Source organism: Saimiri boliviensis, chromosome 4, assembly GCF_048565385.1.
Source record: "Saimiri boliviensis isolate mSaiBol1 chromosome 4, mSaiBol1.pri, whole genome shotgun sequence".
Lineage (NCBI taxonomy): Eukaryota > Metazoa > Chordata > Mammalia > Primates > Cebidae > Saimiri > Saimiri boliviensis.
In genome coordinates this window covers 54,200,171-54,223,277 of record NC_133452.1, presented here as the reverse complement: position 1 = coordinate 54,223,277, position 23,107 = coordinate 54,200,171, and the positions used below count along the sequence as shown (strand labels likewise).

The 23,107-nt window shown below is 36.2% G+C and overlaps 1 long non-coding RNA gene across 2 annotated transcripts in view; it reads right to left on the bottom strand.

Annotated features, from left to right (window-relative positions):
- The window catches only part of LOC141584275 (uncharacterized), a 752,462-nt gene that overhangs the window by 82,725 nt on the left and 646,630 nt on the right, over positions 1 to 23,107 (bottom strand). For both annotated transcript variants that reach the window (XR_012517208.1, XR_012517207.1), the window contains one exon: positions 22,201 to 22,284. This is a non-coding gene — a long non-coding RNA (uncharacterized LOC141584275). The remainder of the gene's footprint in view (positions 1 to 22,200; positions 22,285 to 23,107) is intronic.

The window sequence follows — 23,107 nt, the reverse complement described above, 5'->3', positions numbered from 1 at the left end:
AACACCAAGGTACATAATCATCAGATTCATCAAAGTTGAAATGAAGAAAAAAATGCTAAGGGTAGCCAGAGAGAAAGGTTGGCTTACCCAAAAAGGGAAACTCATCAGACTCACAATGGACCTCTCTGCAGAAAGTCTATGAACCAGAAGAGAGTGGGGACCAATATTCAACATCCTTAAAGAAAAGAATTTTCAACCTAGAACTGCATATCCAGCCAAACTAAGTTTCATAAGTGAAAGAGAAATAAAATCCTTTACAAACGAGCAAGTACTCAGAGATTTCATCACCACCAGGCCTGCCTTACAAGAGCTCCTGAAAGAAGCATTTACCATGGAAAGGAACAACCAGTACCAGCCACTCCAAGAACATACCAAATGGTAAAGACCATTGACACAATGAAGAATCTGTGTCAACTAACAAACAAAACAACCAGCTAGCATGAAAACGAAAGGATCAAATTCACACATAACAATATTAACCTTAAATGTAAATGGGCTAAATGCCTCAATCAAAAGACACAGCCTAGCAAATTGGATAAAAAGTCAAGACCTATCAGTGTGCTGTATTCAGAAAACCCATCTCACATGCAAGGACACACAAAGGCTCAAAATAAAGAGATTGAGAAAAATTTACCAAGCAAATGGAGAACAAAAAAAATCAGGAGGTACAATCCTAGTTCTGATAAAGTGGATGTTAAATAAACAAAGATCAAAAGAGACAAAGAAGGGCACTACATAATTGTGTGCAACAAGAAAATGCAACAATAAAAATGCAACAAAAAAAGCTAATATACTAAACATATAAGGACCCAATACAGAAGCACCCAGATATATAAAGCAAGTTCTTAAAGACCTACAAGAGACTTAGACTACCACACAATAATACTGGAAGACTTTAACACTCCACTGTCAATATTAGACAGATCAATGATTCAGAAAATTAACAAGGATATCCAGGACTTGAACTCAGATCTGGACCAAACAGACCTAATAGACATCTACAGAACTCTTTACCCCAAATCCACAGAATATACTTTTTTCTCAGCACCACGTTGCACCTACTCTAAAACTGACCACGTAATTGGAACTAAATCATTCCTTAACAAATGTAAAAGAATGGAAATCATAACAAACAGTCTCTCAGACCACAGTGCAATCAAATTAGAATTCAGGATTAAGAAACTAACTCAGAACCACACAACTTCATGGAAACTGAACAACTGGCGCCTGAATGACTGAATAAACAATGAGATGAAGGCAGAAATAACGATGTTCTATGAAACCAATGAGAATGAACACACAAAATACCAGAATCTCTGGGACACATTTAAAGCAGTGTCTGGAGGAAAATTTATAGCCACAAAGGCCCACATGAGAAGAGAGGAAAGATCTAAAATTGACACCCTATCATCAAAATTGAAAGAGCTAGAGGAGCAAGATCAAAGAAACTCAAAAGCTAGTAGAAGATAAATAACGAAGATCAGAGCAGAACTGAAGGAGATAGAGACACAAAAAAACCTTTTTAAAAAAATAAATAAAACCAGGAGCTGGTTTTTTGAAAATATCAACAATATAAACAGATAGATAGCCAGATTAATAAAAAAGAAAAGAGGGAAGAATAAAATAGATGCAATAAAAAATTATACAGGGGATATCACCACCAATTCCACAGAAATACAAACTACCATCAGAGATTACTACAATCAACTCTATGCACATAAACCAATAAACCTGGAAGAAATGGATAAATTCCATGACACTTAAATCCTCCCAAGCCTAAATCAGGAAGAAGTTGAAACCTTGAATAGACCAATAAGAAGGGCTGAAGTTGAGGCAGCAATTAATAACCTACCACTCAAAAAGGTCCAGGTCCAGATGGGTTCACAGCCGAGTTCTACCAGATATACAAAGAGGAGCTGATACTACTCCTTCTGAAACTATTCCAAACAATAGAAAAAGAGAGAATCTTTCCCATTTTAATAAATGGACTTTTGAAAACTGGCTATGTGCAGAAAGCAGAAACTGGACCCCTTCCTGACACCTTACACTAAAATTAACTCCAGATGGATTAAAGACTTAAACATAAGACCTAACACCATAAAAACCCTAGAAGAAAATCTAGGCAAAACCATTCAGGACATAGGCGTAGGCAAAGACTTCATGACCGAAACACCATAAGCATTGGTAACAAAAGCCAAAATAGACAAATGGGACCTAATCAAACTCCACAGCTTCTGCACAGCAAAAGAAACAGTCATTAGAGTGAACTGGCAACCAACAGAGTGGGATAAAATTTTTGCAATCTACCCATCTGACAAAGGGCTGATATCCAGAATCTACAAAGAACTAAAACAGATTTACAAGAAAAAAAAAATCCATCAAAAAGGGAGCAAAGGATATGAACACTTTAAAAAAAAGACATATGAGGCCAACAAACATATGAAAAAGTGCTTATCATCACTGGTCATTAGAGAAACACAAATCAAAACCACATTGAGATACCATCTCACGCCAGTTAGAATGGCAATCACTAAAAAATCTGGAGACAGCAGATGCTGGAGAGTATGTGGAGAAATAGGAACACTTTTAAAATGTTGTTGGGAGTATAAATTAGTTCAACCATTATGGAAGTCAGTGTGGAGATTCCTCAAGGATCTAGAAATAGAAATTCCATTTGACCAAGCAATCCCATTACTCGGTATATAACCCCAAAGAACTATATATCGTTCTATTATAAAGACACATGCATACGTATGTCATTGTGGCACTGCTTACAATAGCAAAGACCTGGAACCAACCCAAATGCCCATCAATGATAGACTGGACAAGAAAAATGTGGCATGTATACACCATGTAATACTATGTAGCCATAAAAAACAAGGCATTCATGTGTTTTGTAGGGACATGGATGAATCTGGAAACCATCATTCTCAGCAAACTGACACAAGAACAGAAAATCAAACCCTGCATGTTCTCACTCATAGGTGGGTCTTCAACAATGAGAACACTTGGACACAGGGAGGGTAATATCACACACTGGGGTCTGTTGTGGGGGGCTAGGGAGAGACAGCAGTGGGTTGGGAGGTTGGGGAGGGATAACATGGGGAGAAATCTCAGATATAAGTGATGGAGGATGGAGGGAGCAAACCACTTTGCCATTTATGTACCTATGCAATAATCCTGCATGATCTCCATGTGTACCCCAGAACCTAAAGTACAATAATAATTAAAAGGAAAAAAAAGAAGCCGGGCGCGGTGGCTCAAGCCTGTAATCCCAGCACTTTGGGAGGCCGAGGCGGGTGGATCATGAGGTCAAGAGATGGAGACCATCCTGGTCAACATGGTGAAACCCCGTCTCTACTAAAAATACAAAACATTAGCTGGGCATGGTGGCGTGTGCCTGTAATCCCAGCTACTCAGGAGGCTGAGGCAGGAGAATTGCCTGAACCCAGGAAGCGGAGGTTGCGGTGAGCCGAGATCGCGCCATTGCACTCCAGCCTGGGTAACAAGAGCGAAACTCCGTCTCGGAAAAAAAAAAAAAAAAAAAAAAAAGAAAAAAAAAAAAAAAAAGAAATCTGAAATAATGGATCTCAATTTTCTCAGTTAAGAGAAATACTCTGTGGGAGAGATTGTCTTTTCTTTCCTGGATACGTCCTTCCTCTTTATAACCATCCCATTTTCTCGTGACTCTAGCTTCTTGCACTAGAACCAGCTCCTATTTCTTCACATCATTAATAGTAGGCTTTGCCAGGTAATCTTCTTTGCCCAATGAAGTGTGGGCAAAATTAAGACTGTACTGGGTGTGAGCCTAGTCCTTAAGAGATATAGAGGATTTTCTTTCATATAGCTTATTTTTCTCCCATTGGTAATAGATAATGTGCCTCCAACTAGCCCACTTTCAACTCAGGGAGATGAAAGACATATGTAGCAGACCTGACCCAACCTGCAGTTTGAAGCCAAACCCAGACAAAGAAAGCATAGATCAACCAAACAAGACATAATTTGCTGACATGTAGTGCAAATGAATTATTATATTTTAATCTATTGAATTATAAAATGGTTTACTAAGCCACATTAATGCCCAAAGCTGATTAAATACACATATCAAAAATGTCCCATATTCTTACATGATAGTAATTATGCTTTTATGAATACTATCTATTGATAGGGAGAAAGAATTACAGTGAAAACTACTATAAATCCAATAATTATTAAGAAAGCTATATTTTATTTCTCACGATAGTATTTTAATATGTTTTAAAATGTAGTACATATATAAAAAGCTATTGTTCACTCTAGTTAATACTCTTGATATAATTTTGGAACATTAGAAAATTTTTTTCAGTAATTCTATACTCCCTCCCCATCTATATTCATCCCAATCACCCCCTGGTGCCTTCAGGAAAGGATGTAAAAACCATTGGTTGAGATTCTTTAAACTAGAAAATTACTTTTAAGGCAAATCTCCATAGACATGCTACTTTTCCTCAACTGAAGCTTCAAAATTATTTAACAGTCCTGAATTTAACATGATTATCTCACTAAGAGGACTGTGAAGTTTACCAATTATAGGTTGTAAGATAAGAGTGGTGCCAACATTGTTTTATGGTAAGTCAATCTATGAATAAGATTACCATCTTAGATGAAAAGCAGAGGAACTTGACCAAGATATAGTTATCACTCCTTAGGTATTCATTGATTCATGCATTTTTTAAATATTTATTCAAGAAATATTTATTAAGTACCTGTTGGTGCTGAGCAATGAGGATACAGTCCTGAGAAAAATAGATGGTCCTTGTTATCATGGTTCTTAGAGTATTGTGTAAGAGACTGTCATAAGCTAAATAGTTACAGAAATTAAGTCCAAGTTCTGGCAAATAAAGAACCGAAACAATTTAATATTAAGGTGGCGTCTATCTAATTTGAAGGATCAAAGAAGACTTTTTCAAGGAGGTGAGATTTAGTGGATAGTGAAAACCCATGAGGAAAAAAAAGGTAGTACAGGCCTAAGGGCTAAACAATGTATGCAAAGAGCACACAAGCAATTGAAATAAGTTGTGACTGAGGACCAGAAACAAAGCCAGAGGTACTGAATCTCAGGGCAGAAAGTGAAGAGTAGCATTAAGTCAGGCTGCAGAGGAAAAATGATGTGGACTGCACCAGTCCTGTGGGCCAGAAAAAGGTTTAGATATTGATAGAAAAGCAATGGGGAAACATTTTAGGCTTTTAATCAAATTAGTGGCATCATACAATTTTAATTTTTGTAACAAATCAGTTCCAATGAGGACAAACGAATTAGGGATAGCAGTTAGAAGACCAGGCAAGAGATAAAGATATCTTAGCCTAGAAATGGAATATGTGATATTAAGAAAAGTTGACAAATGTAAGATATGTTAAGGATGTAAAGGCAAAGTGGCTTAATGATGGATTGAGTATGGGGTGAAGGAGAAGGAAGTACAAATATGGATCTTAGAATTCTGCTTTCAGGTACCAGACAGAATCCATTTATTTTACTCACATAAGAAGAGAACCAGAGTTAATGGATTAAATCGCAACTTCTGTTTTGAACATAAAGAGTTCAGAATATCTTAAAACATCAATTTCGTTAATTATGCCTTTGTGGGTTTGAAGCTTAGAGAAGAGCTAGAGGTTTTAAAAGCAAGATAAGAGGATTATTTAGAATGTAAACTTTTTAAAAATAGGGCACAGTTAACAGTATACAATTCTCCCCCACCCCAAAAAAAATCCACTAGAAAAAGATCAAAAAAAGTCAAGATTTTGTTAATAGGTAATCAGTGGTGACATTTGTGACAGCTATAAGTGGAGTGTGTTTATTTCTTGGAATTGAAAGAGCTAAAATTGATTAGAAAGAGATTCAGAGTTACGAGGAACATAGAAATATGGCCAGGTAGCATGATAATTATATTTAATTTATAGTTACCAATTTACAGCATTTTTATTTTTTCAGTAGTAATTAACTACCTGAAGTTTGTTGAGCTCCAATATCTCTTCAGAGAAGAAATTTCATGGAGAAACACAATATGTTTTGGCCTGCTTCAATGCACTGATAAAACATATCAAAAATCTACTCTCCTTTTCCAAAGAGCAAATGTTAAAAAAAGTAATCTCATTGGAGATGTCCAGTAAGAAATAGGCTTCATTTGCTGACAAAGTGTTTTTCCCTTTAAAATCATTTTGAATTCTGGAGGAAGGGGGCATACTTTGACAATTCATACATGGCCATAATTCCCTGGCTTGATTAACAATTTTTGTTACCTATCTCTTTCCTATAAGCACTGGAATGTATGCTCTATTCCCTGCAATATAGTTGCCATCATATTGTCTTGAGGAAACACTTACATGAGGTATAATTCATTGAAAAAAGAAGACATGCCATTAAATAAGTAAATGTTTAACTTCCCAGGATAAATGAATATATTTAAGTAAAGGGATGAGATTAAACACAGGCCAGATAAATATCATGGATATTAATACAAATTGACCATAATTTTAGAATAAAAGGTAGGCCTTCTCCATCACTGTACTTTTTGACATTATTTAAATTGTTGGACAAGTTATCTACTGAGATAGCAGAATTCTAAGACCACACCAATAACCCATGCTCTTGTATAATCAATCCGCTTCCTGTGTGAGTGAAACCTATGAGTATACTGGGACTGGGATATCACTGCCATGATTACATTACATAATGTGATAAAAGATATTTTGAAGATGTAATTTGGGCCAGTTGACTCTGAGTAAATAGAAAGATTTTCTTTGGTAAGCCTGACATGATCAGATGAGCCCCTCAAAAAATACAGTAAGAGAGATTCTCCTGATGGCTTTAATGCAGTAAGTCACCATCTTGTGAGAGGGCTATGGCTAGGACATAAAGGCAGCCTCTAGGAGCTGAAAGGAACCCTACTCAACAGCTAGGAAGAAAATAGGGTCCTCAGTTCTACATGGCTGAAACTAAATTCTGCAAACAAACTGAATGAGCTGGGAAGAGGAACACAGGCTCCAGCTGAAAATGCAGGACAGCTCACACTTTGATCTTGGTCTATGAGACTCAGCATAGAACCCAGCTGCACTGTACTTAGTCTTCTGACTGCACAAACCATGATATAATAAATCGATGTTGTTTTAAAGCACTGCTTCTGATCATTTGTATGCAGCAATAGAAAATTGATGCAGGTATTATGGCCACAACCATTTTGTAATAATACATAATGTTCTTCTACATGAGAATTATCATTTCTGTTTTCTACTTAGAAACCATTACAAAATATCTGATAAATTTTAAAAACTAATTTTGATCTCAAGAAAATTAAGAAGCAATAAAAAATATTCACAGGCCACTTATTCACTTGTTTATTTCCAAAGAAAAACCAAAAAAACCTGAGGATCCCCATGGGGTCCTATAAGGAGATTAGGAGTGTAGGTAGAAATGAGAACTGTATAATCTTACATTGTAAGAATAGCTAATTCATTACATAAGCCAAAGAAAATGTTGACTATGTTTTATAGCACCAAAATGAGTATCTGGATATATATGAGTGGTAGAAATATAAATGCAGCATTGAAATCTTTACATCCTGAAATTAAATATAAGGCTGCACTGAGAAGCCAGTCATGGCCATCAGATTGCCATTGCCTATATAGGATATCAAAAAGTAGTAATTTCAAAGTACTCATTTGGGCTTTTCCAATCACCACTTTCCTATGCATCAGAGGACTTTATAGTTTCTAAATGTAACTCAGAAAAATGCTTTCAACTTCTCAGTATAAAAAAGTAGCAGAAATTATTCACAAATATCATGCACTGTGGTAATATAAACATTCTCAATAACACATTATTTGGACTTTTTATATTGCTTTCAATAGACAGTAAGCTATTGTTAGTTATCTCTAAACTTATTTGATTTAGAAATAATTTGATTTGTATTTTAAGGAATGATTGGCTTACATAAACTTATGAGAAGACAGAAGAATACATTATGGTTACACCTTTTATTATAGTTTTTGCAATTGGAAATAGTGTTAAATTGCTGACATTACTTAAAATAAAAATTATGCATTTGTGTTATAGTAAACCTCAGATAGGTAGGCAGGGAAAAGAATGGGATGGTCTAGAGCAAACTTCATGAACAAACTCTCATTTCTATACAAATAAAGACTTTTCTTTGAAATGGAGTTTCTCTCACTTGTTGCCCAAGCTGAAGTGTGATGGTGCAATCTTGGTTCACTGCAACCTCCACCTCTCAGGTTCAATTGATTCTCCTGCATCAGTCTCCTGAGTAGCTGGGATTACAGGCACACACCACCACATCCAGCTAATTTTTATATTTTTAATAGAGACAATGTTTCACCATGATGGTCAGGCTGGTCTTAAACTCCTGACCTCTGACCCACCCACCTCAGCCTCCAAAAGTGCTAGTATTACAGGCATGAGCCACTTATAATAGTTATTTTAGAAACGAGCACCTGGCTTTCTTTCCAAAATTTTCCAAAATTTTTATTAGTCAGCATTGTTTCTCAAAATTTTTATTAGCATTATTCTGCTTATCTCAACACCCAATATCTCAATGGCTTATGACATCTACCCTATAGGAGCAGTCTTTGTGTGGGACATGTGTGTTCACAGTAGAGGACAAGAGAAAGGGCTGAGAGAAACCATGCAACAGTATTAAAGGCTTCTGTTTAGATATGGCATATGTCACATTGGCTCACATTCCATTAGCCAAAGTAAGTCATATAATCAAGCCATAGTGAATGAGGCAAGGACAATTTCTTTTCACAGGAGGAGGGGAAATGACAAAGCAATGGGTAGGGATGTATAATCTTACCGAGATGGGGGAATGAGTAACTATAAACAATAGTACAATCAAATCAAGAATTGAGAAAAACAAGTGTCAGCAGATGAATGGATATGAAAACATATATATGTATATAGCTATATCAATGATATAGCTATATATCATATAATATTCTAACATAAAAGAATTGTGGGATATCATTAGATAGATGCTTAGACATTATTCATAATATCCTATCATATACTTGAATATTATTCAGTCTTAAAATAGAAGATTCTGACTTTTTTGACAAGATGGTTAACCCAATGGACATTATACTAAGGGACACAAGCCAGACACAGAAACATACTGCATGAAAATAGTTGAACACATAGAAGCAGAGCAGAATGGTAGTTACCAGAGGCGGCGGACAGAGGGACGATGGGAATGGGGAAATGGAGGTCAAAAGGGTACAAAGTTGTATCTACATAGAATAAGTCTAAGAGATTTAATGTACAATATAAGTTAATAAGAGTGTATTATATATTGGAAATTTACCAAGTGAGCAGATTTTCAGTACTCTTATCACACACACACACACACACACACAGAGCAAGAAAGGAACTATAAAGGATGATGGGTGTGTTGATTTGTTGGACTGAAGTAATCACTTCACTATGTATTTGCATGTCAAGGTAAGCATATAAAAATATTTATATGAAATTTAAAAACAAAAAATCTTAAAGACAAAAAATTTAAAAATGTGTCATAATATAACTTTTTATAAACTTTTCCAATAAAAATATATTTAAATATTAGTCATTTTAAAGAGGTTCACTATCTCACTCAAATATTTATACATTTACAGGTCAAACTCAACATTTTCAACTTTGGATCTTAAATAGTAAGGAGAAGTAAGGTATAAATAACTGTCAAATAACTTCTATTCAAGCACTATGGAGAATATATCCTTAGCAAAAAAATTACTTTATTTCTTTAAAATATGCCATAGTATTTTACTTATAACTATAGTATTTATGGAATATATTTGGGATTTATTTGGTAAAGAAAATTTACTCTTTAGTCTTTAAATGTCATACTTTTTATGAATTTTGCAAAGGATATGTTTAAATTTGTATAAGAAATCGGGGACCTCCTGGGAAGAAAAGGAGGCAAAACTGGCCTCCTCTTTCCCACAAAATCAAGGCTACTAAACTGTAGTTAGAGCTGGTATCTCCCAAAGCCAGTATCTGGCAAGAGTAGTTGGCCTCCAACCGGGAAAGATATCCTAAGGCACAAAGCATATGAATTATGGCTTGAAGTCTCTCAGGACAGACAGCAAAAACTTTCCCAAATGCATCATTCTGGAAGAAATACTTTTTATTTATTTATTTATTTATTTATTTATTTATTTATTTATTTATTTATTTTGAGATGAAGTTGTGCTCTTGTTGCTTAGGCTGGAGTCAAGTGGCTCCATTTTGGCTCACTGCAACCTCTGCCTCCTGGGTTTAAGGGATTCTCTTGCCTGAGCTGCCTGAGTAGCTAGGATTACAGGCACTCACCACCACACCCAACTAATTTTTATATTTTTGGTAGAGAGGAGGTTTCACCCTATTGGCTAGGCTGACTTCGAACTCTTGACTTCAGGTGATCCACCTGCCTCAGGCTCCCAAAGCGCTGGGATTACAGGCATGAGTCACTGCGCCTGGCCAAGAAAGCAATTTTTTAAAAATGGAGTCTCACTCTGTTGTTGCCCAGGCTGGATTGCAGTGGCAGGATCTCAGCTCACTGCAGCCTCTGCCTCCCAAGTTCAAGCCATTCTTCTGCCTCAGCCTTAGAAGTAGATGGGATTACCATGCCACCACACCCAGCTAATTATTGCATTTTTAGTAAAGACAAGGTTTCACCATGTTGGCAGGATGATCTCGATCTCCTGACCTCATGATTCACCCACCTCAATCTCCCAAAGTGTTGGGATTACAGGCATGAGGCACCATGCCTGACCAAAAAAGCTACTGTTAAAGAGTCAGAGGTTAAGAGGAAAGGCAATATTGTTTTTAGAGAGCTGCAGCTTGGGGAACTCAGTTCAATTTTGACATTAGCTCAACTTTGGCAAAGTACAACACTGATTTTCAAGAGAAAATCCTAGTACGTTATGGGAACACTGAAACCCAGAAATGCACTCTAGCAGTTATGATGACAGCAAACTGACTGTGAGGTTTCCATCCAACCTCCCCCTTCCTTGGATATAATACAGAGTAGCACAGTCATTACCCCAGCAGAAGCAGCGGCACCTGTCAACGGGGGCCTCTTCAGACTATGTGTTTCAAAGCCTATGCCAGGCTCCTGCTGTGGAAGCAGAACAGGACTGAGATCCTGAGCTGCATCCTTCTGGAGCAACCAGCTTGAAGTATGATTGGGAAGTTCTCCAGATTGAGGGGGCAAGTATTCTCAAGGTCAAGCATTAAGTCCACAGAAGGCACAAACCTTCGGATGAAAGTCTGGTATGAATCCAGGGGTTTCTAAGATATTGATATTGGAAAAGCAGGTTGAGAAGGTACAAGGACAGGATAGTAGGCTTTCTGCTAAAATGTAGAATATTGTATATGTTGTACTTTGAAAGTGTATTGTTTATAAATTGGATTTCTACTGTTTGTTTCTGAAGATTTTAAGAGGAATACTTTAATTGAAGAACCATTATTTACTTTAATGTTCATAACAACCTTATTATGTAGACACTATTATCCCCATTTTATAGCAGGAAGAAACAAAAGTATGAGAGTTTTGCTAACATGCGTAAGGCTGCACAAGCAGCAGCAAGCATACAGCTTAGGACTTAAATTTAGATTTATCTGATTTAAAATCTTTTCCATTTCCAGAACCACAGGGTAAAGAATGTGAATTCTATTATAACCATATTTTAAATATTGAAATGCAGACAGACTTTGATAAATATAGTGGCTTGTCTCAGAGCTCAAACCTTAGTAAGCAGCAAAGCCAAGACAAAAACACAAGCTTTCCCATAGTAGACACGACATTTCATTGGCTCTTTAAGTAATTTCTTAAATTATTTTCCAGACTATTTATTAACAAAGAATGTTATAATGTACTGCATACTTGTTTAATATGATTTTCCCCACAGTCTTAGATTTTTGAAATCCAAATTTCCTAGGAGCAAACACTGAGACACTGTTTACTGTCAGATATGTTTCACCAAGTGTATATTTTAGGCTAAAAATAATAAATAAATAAAAGGTTTTGTCCAACAGTAGACCTCCATGTTTACACTGAAGTTCAATTTTACTGGTTGCTGAAAGTGCAACTTTATCATATAGTCATCATTGTTTTCTTATGTTCTTAAACCACAGAAACAGATTCATTAATCTAGTGGGGCTCGTGACAATTTATCTTCAAAGACTTCAAGTAGGGTAGAGTTTATAAAAAGATTAATAAACCTGGAGTGCAATTTTGGTCGAATTAGCAAACTGTCCAAAGTAATTGATTTGGCTTAATACAAATCCTTATTTATGAAAGTATAAATTTAACAAAAAAAATCAGAAAACTGGCAAAATGCCTCAGACTTTGAAATGTTTACAAGTTTAGGTCTTTGCAAATGTAAAATGAATACCTATGGTTAAAATACCTTTAATCCTGAGATTTGGAAGGATTAAAAAGAATACTAATTAATTTTAAACTTTGAGCTGCATTTATACTTAATATGGTATTTAAAGTATATATTTTATTTACTTAATTTTCCTAAATAGATTTTACAACTAATACTAATCATTTTAATCAATTTTTACCAGAGACAACAAATCAAATATGAAGGAATTTGTTAGGACATTTTTACATCTTTACAATGTGCAGATCCCAGTTAAAAATTGTTCATCTTATGTATCAACATCTACTTTTTAATTACTTCAACAATTCCAATTTGTGATATATTAATTTCTAGAAGATGACCTTATTTCACATTCTGAATGACAGCCAAGTTTTTAGAGAAGATCAAATCATGTTAGTATAATCAAAATTTTGTAGCATCTGAACAGTGAGATCTAATTTGCTTTGACAAAGTAAGACCTCAAAGTCACAGCACCACAGCCAGATTAAGAGTATCAACTAATATACCCTTTTCCTTTCAACAAACATTAATTAAGACCTACTATGAGTCAGTAATCTGTAGTTGGCACTTATGGTACTAAAAACAAATAAGATTAAGTCCTATCTTCACAAGGTATATTGCCTAGGGAGAAGACATAAATATGAAAAAGAAAACAATTATTAAATGATGTAGAAGTACAGTGATATAGTAAAATACAAAATGCTACGTAAGCATGCAGAAGAGATGGTGTATTAGTCTGTTTTTGCACTGCTATAATGAACTACCTGAGACTGGGTAATTTATAAATAAAAGATGCAACAGACTCATGGTTCTGCATGGCTAGGGAGGCCTCAGGAAACGCAGTGGCTCAAGCCTGTAATCCCAGCACTTTGGGAGGCCGAGGCGGGTGGATCACGAGGTCAAGAGATCGAGACCATCCTGGTCAACATGGTGAAACCCCGTCTCTACTAAAAATACAAAAATTAGCTGGGCATGGTGGTGCACACCTGTAGTCCCAGCTACTAGGGAGGCTGAGGCAGGAGAATTGCTTGAACCCAGGGGGCGGAGGTTGCGGTGAGCCGAGATCGTGCCATTGCACTCCAGCCTGGGTAACAAGAGCGAAACCCCGTCTCAAAAATTAAAAAATAAATAAATAAATAAATAAATAAATAAATAAAAAGAATTTTGGCAGGAGGCAAAGGGGAAGCAAGTCACATTTACACAACAGCAGGAGAGAGAGCAAGAGAAGGGGGTTGTGCCACACTTTTAAACCATCAGATCAGCTGGGCACGGTGGCTCACACCTGTAATCCCAGCACTTTGGGAGAGTGAAGAGAGTGGATCATGAGGTCAGGAGTTCAAGACCAGCCTGGTCAACATGGTGAAACCCCATTTTTACTAAAAATACAAAAATTAGCTGGGCATGGTGGCATGCACCTGTAGTCCCAGCTACTTGGAAGGCTGAGGCAAGAGAATTGCTTGAACTGGGACCCAGGAAGCAAAGGTGACAGCTGAGATGGCACCATTGAACTCCAGCCTGGGCTACAGAGTGAGACTCCATCTCAAAAAAAACAAAAATAAAAACAACAACAAAAAAAAATCAGCCCTTGTGAGAACTCACTCACTATCACAAGAACAGCATGGGAGAAACCATCCCCATGATCCAAACACCTCCCACCAGGTCCCTCCCTCAACTGACAGGGATTATAATTCCAATGAAATCTGAATGGTGACACAGAGCCAAACTATACCATTCAAACCCTGGCCCCTTCTCACATTTCAAAACACAATCATGTCTTCCCAATAGTCCCCCAAAATCTTGACTCATAACAACATTAAAAGTCCATAGTCCAAAGCCTCATCTGAGACAAGGCAAGCTCTTTCTGCCTATCAGCCTGTAAAATCAAAACCTAAAAGGGCAGTCCTTAAATCTTAAATTTGCAAAGTAATCTCCTTTGACTCCATGTCTCATACCCAGGGCACATTGATGCAAGAGGTGGGCTGCCAAGGTCTTGGGCAGAGCCACTTCTCTGGCTCTGCATGGTAAGCCCCCACAGCTGTTTTCATGGGCTGGTGTTGAGTGCCTATGGCTTTTCCAAGTGCATAGTGCAAGCTGTCGGTAGAGCTACGATTTTGGGGTCTAGAGAATGGTATTCTTCTTTTCACAGCTCCAGTAGGCAATGCCCCAATAGAAACTGTGTGTGGAGGCTCCAACCTCTCATTTCCTCTCTGCATTGCCCTAGCAGAGGTTCTACATGAGATCTCTGCCCCTGCAGCAAACTTCTGCCTGGACATCCTTCCATTTCTATACATCCCCTAAAATCTATGCAAAGGTTCCCAAACCTCAATTTTTGCCTTCTACATACCCTCAGGCCCAGCACTACATGGAAGATGCCAAAGCTTGGGTTTGAACTCTCTGAAGCAATGGCCTGAGCTGTATGTTTGCCCCTTTTAGCCATGGCTTGGACACGGGGCACCAAGTCCTGAGACTGCACAAAGTAGTAAGGCCCTGGGCCCTGTCCAGGAAATCATTTTTCTCTCCTAGGCCTCTGGGCCAGTGATGGGAAGGCCTGCCATGAATATCTCTGAAACGCTCTGGAGACATTTTTCCCCCATTATCTCAGAGATTAACATTTGACTCCTTGTTACTTATACAAATTTCTGCAACCAGCTTAAATTTCTCCACAGAAAATGGATTTTTCTTTTCTACCACTTAGTCAGGGTACAAATTTTCAATACTTTTACGCTTTTTTCCCTTTTAAACATAAATTTCAATTTCAGACAAATCTCTTTGTGACTATATATGACTGTACACTTGGAAAAAGCCAAAGAAAAAGCCAGGTCACCTCTTGAACACTTTGCTGTTTAGAAATTTATTTTTCCAGATACCCTAAATTGTCTCTCTCAATTTCAAAGTTTTACAAATGTCTAGTGCAAGAGCAAAATGCTTCCAGTCTCTTTGCTAAACCGTAGTAAGAGTGACGTTTACTTTAGTTCCCAGTAACTTCCTTATCTCCGTCTGAGACCACCTCAGCCTGGACTTTATTGTTCATATCACTATCATTTTGGTTAAAACCATCCAACACATCTCTAGGAAGTACCAAATTTTCCCACATCTTTCATTTTTCTTTTGAGCTCTCCAGATTATTTTAACCTCTGCCTGTTACCTAGTTCCAAAGTTACTTCCACATTTTCAGGTATCTTTATAGCAGTACCCCACTCTCCTGGTACCAATTTTCTGTATTAGTCCATTTTCAACTGCTATAAAGAACTACATGAGACTAGGTAATATATAAACCAAAGGAGCTTAATTAACTCATAATTCCACATGGTTAGGGAGGCCTCAGAAAACATACACTTATGGCTGAAGGTAACAGGGAAGCAAGGCATGTCTTACATGGTGGTAGAAGAGAGAGCGAGAGAAGTGGGAAGTGCCACACTTTTAAAGCATCAGATCTTATGAGAATTCACTTACTATTACGAGAAAAGCATAGAGGAATCTGTCCCCCATGATTCAATCACCTCCAGGTTTCCCCCTCGGCTCATGGAGATTATATTTTAAGATAAGATTTGGAAGGGGACACAGAGCCAAATTATATCAGAAGGCTATCCTAATCCAGTTTCCTGAGAGCTGTCAGAGAAGAGAAGGTGTTGACTACCTAGTTTATTCACAAAGGAAGAAGTGGTCACAGCACTACATTAAAAGGTCTGCCCTTCTAGATAGAGGATGCACTAGTCTGTTTTGCATCACTATAAAGAAATACCTGAAACTGAGTAATTTATAAAGTAAGGAGGTTTAATCGACTCCTAGTTCATAGATGCTACAAGAATCATGGTATTTGCATCTGCTCAGCTTCTGGTAAGGGTTCAAGAGACTTTCAGTCATGGTGGAAGGCAAAGGGGAAGCCTGTGTATCACAGGTTAAGAACGAGTACAAGAGAGAAGTGGGAGTTCTTACACTCTTTTAAACAACCAGATCTCACATGTTCTAACTGAGAACTCACTCATCACCAACAGGAGGTCAGTAAGTCATTCATAAGACATCCATCCCCATGATCTAATATCTCCCTCTAGGCCCCACCTTCAACATTGAGATCACCTTTCAACATGAGATTCAGAAAGGACAAACATCTAAACTATATCATAGAAGATGACAAGAGCAACCCCACATATGTCAGATATAGAATGAGTGCTGAGATGCTGTGGCCAAAATTAGTCAAGGAAATAAACATAAACTTCAATCCAGGAAGCAGTTGGAATCCTGGTGGCTGAATTGGCAGACATTACATCAAGGTTTAACTTTCGTGCTAAGGAACTAAAAATTTGTCTATGGGAGGCATTAGCATTTTTTTCTTTTAATCACTCAGGAACTCTGGGAAGAATGGTTTAAGAGTAATAGGATTGCGACCAAGGGGATAACTGTGAAGACTGCCTCAGTCTAAATGAAGTTCTTATCTGGGGCAGTGATAGCAAAGTGAAGATGGTTTGATAGATTTTGAATGTACTTCAGAGGCTAGATCAACAGCATTTTGAGTTGGAATATATAAGAACAGGGAAAAAGGGCTACAGTTTAGAACTATTATCTTACTTAAATTTTTGTATCTTTTTCTTAACTCTGATTTTATCACTAAACATGGTATGCATATATCAAAATATCAAATGTATACTATAAATATGTACAATTACGTATCAATAAAAATAATACCTATATTTTTATTGCGGTATGATTATACTTAGTAAAATGCTGAGATTTTAAGAATACAATTTGGTAAGTTTTGAAAAACATACATACCTACGTAACCCACATCCTAACCAAGATATAATACCTCCCCAGCTCATCAGAAAGTTCCCTTCTATTTCTTTTCTGCCAATCCTTCACCTCCCACATGGAGCCATACTTCTGATTTCTATTTCCTTGGGTTAGTTTGGTTTTTTCTTTAACGTTTTCATGTGTGTTTAGCTTCTTTTCCTCAGAATGTTTTTTAGATTAATTCCTGTTGCCGAGTGTTCAAGTAGTCCATTTCTTTTTATTGCTGTATAGAATTCTACTGTATAAGTATGCTACAATTTGTAAGTCCATTTTGTTGTTGATAGATATTTAGGTTATTAATATATTTTTGTTGCTATCTGCTCTGAGACCTTCTCTTTTACTCATGGATTACTTAGAAGCGTGTTTTTTGTCTCCAGGTCTTTAGAGATTTTCCTTTTAAGTTAACCATTCTTATTTCTAGTGTGATTCCATTGTGGTCAAAGAACACACTCTTTATGATAACATTTCTTTCAAATTTGTCGAGTTTTGATTTATGGCCCAATATTGTTTATCTCAGTATCCGTTCCATGAGGACTTGAAAAGTGTTTTTCTGCTGATGTTTAGCAGAGTATTCTATAACTGTTGATTGGACCTTTTTGACAATAATTTTGAGTTATGGCCTTATTAATTTTCTGTTCAGTTGTTCTATCAATTAGTAAGAGAGGGAATTGACCTCTCTGATTATGACTATCTTTTCAGTTCTAATACTTTTTAATCATTTTTAAAAATTTTCAATTGTGGTAAAGTTCTATCACATTTTGCTTCACATATTTTGTACTTCTGCTGTTTGACACAAACATATTTAAGATTGCCTGGTCTTGATAAATTTGCTTTTTACATTATATAAAATCCCGTTCTGACCATAGTTACTTATTTTGCTCTGAAGTCTCTGTATCTGGTATCAATACAGCTACTCTTGCTTTTGAAATATTTATATATATATATATATATATGTATATTTATACACAAAATCTCTGTAAATTACATATACATCTATAATATATATTTCCATTCTGTATTTTTATTTTAACCTGTCTATATCATTATACTTGAAGTGAATTTCTTATAGACAGCATATAGTTCATTATATTCTTAATCTGTCAATTTCTGTCTTTGTACACTTAAAGTAATTGTCGCTATCTCAGAATTTAATTGTACAATTTTATTTTTGTTTGTTCCACCTCCCTATGGGTTACACTTTTGATGTGTTTTTTAATAAGTCTTTTTGTATAGGCCTTTTATGATATTATCCAATGGAGAGAGAGATGTGTCTTGTTACTGTAGGTTGGGGGCAGAAGTCTAGGCTCTACACAGCATCTCTATTGCCCTCCTGGGCTGAGGAATAGAGAGGTGGTGGTTCACTACTGGCCAACAGAGATGAACTCTCAGCTCCCTTCTTAGCCTTCTCTGAAATAACCACAACAGTGATTTTGGAGTGTCTCAGTACAACCCTGTGATGGTAGAAGTCCAGGGTCTTACCTGGGTTTTGCTTACATGGAAGAGGGGAATAAACTGTTTTAATATTAGATTAAAAGTTGAATACAATGTTGCACTGCCCTTTTCTAGTCATTTGATTGGAGAGAGCAGGTTTGTCAGAGCTTTTGTTGTTTGTGCCTGTTGAAATTTCCGAGTTATCAACTTCTTTATCTCTATATCTAAGATCGCTAAAACAAAAAAGAAAACCCAAGGGAATTAACAACTGTGTTCCTAGCCAGCCTGTGTTCTCTCTACCTTTCAGAACCTTCTTGTGTTTCCTGTTTTCTTCTATACATAGCATGCAGGAATTTTATTTGTACTTAGCTTTCTTGAAACAGAACTACCTCATTCTTTTTTATATTTATATTCTGAGATGACCACATTTGTTTACTAATTCTTTACACCTTTTCCTATATATTTATATACCTTTTTGTAACAGTTGTTTCACAGTCCTTGTCTGCTAGTCTCAATAACTGGACCATCTGAAGGCTAAACCTGTTAATTTTATTCTTGATTTTGTATCACATTACTTGCTTTTATTCTTGATTTTGTATCATATTACTTGCTTCTTTGTAGTTTCCATGCTTTAAAACGTTACATTGGATCAGGCATCCCCAAACTTTTTACACAGGGGGCCAGTTCACTGTCCCTCAGATCGTTGGAGGGCCGCCACATACTGTGCTCCTCTCACTGACCACCAATGAAAGAGGTGCCCCTTCCTGAAGTGAGGCGGGGGGCAGATAAATGGCCTCAGGGGCCCGCATGCAGCCTGCGGGCCATAGTTTGGGGATGCCTGCATTGGATATTTCATATAGAAGAACAATGATAATGCAAGTATAGTAATTTTTTGTGTTTTATTCATCAAAGAGGGCGTGCTTATTTCTATATCTTGCATCTAAGCTAAAGAGCTACTAGTCTAGCTCATCTGGCCCTGAGCCATAACACCAAGAAGAGTGAGCTTACTTTCATTTAACTCAACTCTAACCCAACTCTTAACACCCCACTCTGCTACTTCTGCTAGGAGGCAATAGCCTCTTTGACATTAGCACTGTTTTAGCCTGCAACTAAGGGTCATGTTGAGCCAAACTATTACCTTTAGATGAAACAGTTTCAAACACTGAGAAATTGCATGAGACTTTCCACATTATTTCTCCTGTTCAGTCCCAACTTTACTGCCCTTTTCTCAGTAAAATTGAGATAAGTTAGAGTTATAATGCCAAGGATAATATTGGTACATTTTATGATATTGTGGCCCTCAATATTTCCCACCTGCTGCTGCCATCAACAATAGCTTGGCTGGCCTCTTTTAAACACAGAAAAGTGACTCTGTTTTTGGCATGCTTTCTCATCCATCTGTCAAAGACATTAAATTTGTTGCCAGTTGGGCTATGAAGACAGTATAGATCTGAAAATCTCTTCAGAAGACTTTCTTCAATAGAGTGAAGGTCCTCTGGGATTTTATATATTAATAATTAATGGTTGTTTTACTTTTTTTATTCATTCTTTATATACATATATAATAAAGTATATAATTAATATATGTATACAAACATAAGTGTCTATCAGACAAGTTTTACAAGATTCTCTTGTAAAAATTGAAAACGTTTTGCATTCGTTGGGAAAATATTTAAGAAAATTAAATTTTAAAATATGTACATTATGTTTTTTATATATATATTAGAATATACATATTAATTTGCTTGTTAAGAGACAGTTTGTGAGCCAAAATGTTGAATTTGAGATGTCTGAGGCTTCCAGGTAGAAAAAAAAAACCACCTCACACAAATGCCATCTCCATCTGAAGCCAAGCACAGGTATAAGCAGCTGTGAAATAGCTTATTTGGAGAGCTGGAAACAAGGCTATCAGTTCATGGATATTTTTAAATGTCTTTTTTTTTAATGGGAGGCATTCCATCATATTGCCAAAATGCCTACACCACAAACAAAACTTAGATTTTTAAATGTTTTAGATAACAGAAGAAAATAATGAAAATACTCTACATCTATTTCAAAACACCCACAAACTTTATCTTCTTGAAGAATCCCTCCTTTCCACTTTTCACCACTGGTCTCCTCTTGTCTAGTGCTAATAACTCTGTAAATTCACTAGATGTCTTATTGACTTTCTCCTTTAATGCCCAGGCTTCATCAGTTTCCTCTTCTACTCTCTCTCTTTCACATTTATTCTTATTCTTCAATCAAAAAACATTCTCAAATTTTTTCATCTCAAAAAGAAACATATGAGTTTCCCCTTCAGGTCATGACTAAGTTTCTATCAGACCAACTCTTAAGTACATAAAAATAATGAACTCTGGATGAAATACATAAAACAACTACCTCAGTGCACTGAAGAATGAGCAAAACCAGGCAGACACTATAGGGAGATTAATATTTAGAAAAAGGAAAGAGAAAAGGGTAAATTTTCTATCTTTTTCTTTTTTTATAGCTTGTGACCAGAGACACCCTAAATCAGGTTGGCCATAACAAAGTGTAGGAACTTAGATATAAAACCTGTATTTTACTGGCACAGAGAGGTTGAAGACAGATTGTACTGCAAACGTAGATACTAGAAATTGAGATGTGAACCTCGAAAGTGATGGGTCAAGTAAGGAGAGCAAATTCTGTACATAAGCTCTGCCTCACTCCCTTAACTACCTGGGTGCAGGAGGAAAAAAAAGATGAACTTATATTTAACCTGCTGTTTACTGCAGGTGGCAGGGGCAGTTTCCAATATTAGCTCATCCAAATTAATTGCCTGCTTAAGGGGGAAAAAACGAAGCTATTATTCTTTGGCAGAACATGACAGAATATAGATGCTAAAATTCATCATTCACAGTATATAATATATAATCAAAAATTACTTAAAAATATAAGAAATTGAAAATAATAAATGATCTTTGAAAAAAATAAAAGATAATCAATGAAGACCAATGCCAAATAACCCTGATGTTCTCACTAGCAGATAAGAATTTTAAGGTGACCATTATAACCATGCTCAATGAGATGAGGGAAAAAAAAATGAAAATTTTCCCTTAATGATTAAAATAGACAATAAATCTCAGAAATGAAAAAGAAACTATTAAAATGTAAATTTAAAAACTGAAAACAAGGATCAGAAATTTTTAAGTCACTAGGCAGATTTAATAGCAGAATCAAGATACTAGAGGAAAAAGTGAACTCGAAAATCAATCAATAGAAATCATGTAACCACTAAAGTAAAAAACAAACATTGAAAAAAATTGATAGACCATTAGAGACCTGTGGAACCATATTAGAAGATCAAATATATGTGTAAAGTCCCAGAAGGAGAATACAGAATGTGGGATAGAAAAAAAATGAAGAAATAATGTCCAACAATTTTACTAATTTCTTAAACATGTAGATACACTAATTCAATAAGATCATCAAACCCAAAGCAAAACAAATACAAAGAAAATAACAAATAGGATAGTCATTTCAAAGTGCTAAATACCAATGATGAAGCAAATAGCTTTAAATTAGTCTGATAAAACTTACCTGAGTGGGAACAACTTAAGTACAACTGACTTTTCTTCAGAAGGACTGAAGGGCAGAAGACAGTGTGGCAATGTCCTAATGGTGCTAGGGGAAGACAAAACAATAAATATTTTACCTAGCATTTTCTATCAAGAAAAAATAATCTTAAAATGACAGCAAATTAATATATTTTCAGATTAAAAATCTAAGAATTTCTCACCAAAGACCAACCTGCATTATTACAAATTCTAAAAGCCTTGACCCTGGCAAAGAAATGAAAGTGCATTGAAAATGGCAAGTATCTTGGTAAAATTAAAGGACAATTTGTCCTCCTAATCTACTTAAATAAACCAATTTAGAACAAAATTTATAATCTTCTGGGGATTATATGTTCTTATAATGTATATGACAACTGTAGTGTAAAGGGTAGGTGTATTAAATGAACCTAAAAAAATTGTAAGATTCCTACATTACAGATGAAGTGCCTGAGTTCATGACCTGGGAGTGTATTCAACTGTCGTTAATCTCTTAAGCATTCACACAAGAGAAATGAAAGCCTATGTCCACACAAAGGTTTGTAACCTGAATGCTCATAACAGGTTCATTTTTAATAGCCCCAAACTGGAAACAAGTCAAATGTCTATCAAAAGGTGAATGAATAAACAGATTATGTCAATCCATAAAATGAAATTTAATTCAATATGGTAAGAAAGTACTCATCATTTTAGTAGATTCAAAAGTAAAATTCTTGTGAACAAGGAATCGAAGAAACTTCCTTAAATGTAAAAAAGGTCATCTTCGGCTGGGTGCAGTGGCTCACACCTGTAATCCAAACAATTTGGGAGGCTGAGGCAGGTGGATCACCTGAGATCGGGAGTTCAAGATGAACCTGACCAACATGGTGAAACCCCATCTCTACAAAAACTAC